Source organism: Nanorana parkeri, unplaced genomic scaffold (assembly GCF_000935625.1).
Source record: "Nanorana parkeri isolate BGI_ZX_2015 unplaced genomic scaffold, ASM93562v1 scaffold1864, whole genome shotgun sequence".
Classification (NCBI taxonomy): Eukaryota; Metazoa; Chordata; class Amphibia; order Anura; family Dicroglossidae; genus Nanorana; species Nanorana parkeri.
The window spans coordinates 84559-85916 of record NW_017308132.1 but is presented as its reverse complement, the minus strand read 5'-3'; the positions used below and the strand labels follow the sequence as shown (position 1 = coordinate 85916).

The 1358-nt window shown below is 46.5% G+C and overlaps 1 protein-coding gene across 1 annotated transcript in view; it reads right to left on the bottom strand.

The window, feature by feature from the left end:
- Positions 1-819, bottom strand: part of LOC108799968 (mitochondrial peptide methionine sulfoxide reductase-like) — a 170831-nt gene extending 170012 nt beyond the window's left edge. The window contains exon 1 of the mRNA XM_018571918.1: positions 761-819. The gene's annotated coding sequence lies outside the window, so the exon portion shown is untranslated. The remainder of the gene's footprint in view (positions 1-760) is intronic.
- Positions 820-1358: the final 539 nt, after the last annotated feature.

Genomic DNA, 1358 nt, shown 5'->3' with positions numbered 1-1358 from the left:
CTTTCGGGGCCTCAAGGGGTCCCCTTCATCAGGTTCAGAGGCCTTGAGGCCCGAAAGCGCTCGTTACTGAATGGCAATGTGTCAATAAATGGACTTTCGCTGAATAACTTTCGGTGTGCTGATGACATTTACTTTATATTTTTGGGTTAGATTCTCTGTCGGGTTTCAGTCGGTGACCATCAATGGGAGATCCAAAAAATGTGTGTTGTCACCCCATCAGGAATAGAGGGGAAATCTTACAATGGGGACACCTGACTAAGAGGGAACACCCCCTCACTTTGGAGTGATTTCCTCTCACTTCCTGTTGTGTCTCTGGGACAGGAAGTGAATGGGAAACTCCCCAAAGGGGCACAGATGGCAAGAAACTGACAGGAGTCATGAGCTGGCTTTCCATACACCTGATGTTGCTGTGACTCTCTATGCAGCGTGGCCGGTACAGGAGGCCGGTGTATAATAATAATATACTTTATCACCCCTATGCATCCAATGGCTCAGCAGGTTTTGTAGAACCACAAGCCCCAGCATGCCCTGACACGAAACTATACAAACTGCAGAAAACACAGCAGACTAATGCCATCACACACCAAGCTGACACACACAACACACACGTGGAACTACAAATCCCACCATAGACAGCAAGGCAGGCTGGGGCTTGTAGTCCACCAACGCTTAGCACACAGCAGACACGGAGCAGAGAGGGGGGTGAGGGAACATGAAGATAAATATACACAAATCTGCACAGGAGGAAGAAACAAGTTACCTAACAGTCAGCTGCCATAGCCAAACACAACCCTGAGAAATACAACTCCCGGCATGCCACTGTGAACTACAACTTCCGGGATCTCGCTGTGGACTACAACTTCCGGGATCTCGCTGTGGACTACAACTTCCGGGATCTCGCTGTGGACTACAACTTCCGGGATCTCGCTGTGGACTACAACTTCCGGGATCTCGCTGAGAAATACAACTACGGCGGCCCGCAGGGGTCAGAAGAGATCAGCGCTCCCTGTGAGTGGCCGATATTGTAACATTGTATCTTTCCAATGGAGAATGTAACAATGTAAAGGAGCCCGCTGGGCCGTGTGTGTGTTGCGAACTGGGCTTTGTTGTTTTGTCTCTGCTGTTCCCTAACTTTACATTCACACCAGGAGGTCTATTTATCAATGTGTTTTTTTCTTTTCACACAACTTTCACCCCAGATTCACACTAATTGGTTTCCATTGCAAAAATGCATGAATGTTAAGTGAATCTTGTATGGAGAGATTTATAATAGTTAATCTTGTAGTGAGGCCGGCTCTTGGAAGGATAGGATTCATTTTAAAACAAAAAATGCAAATTATATGTATATATATATAGAT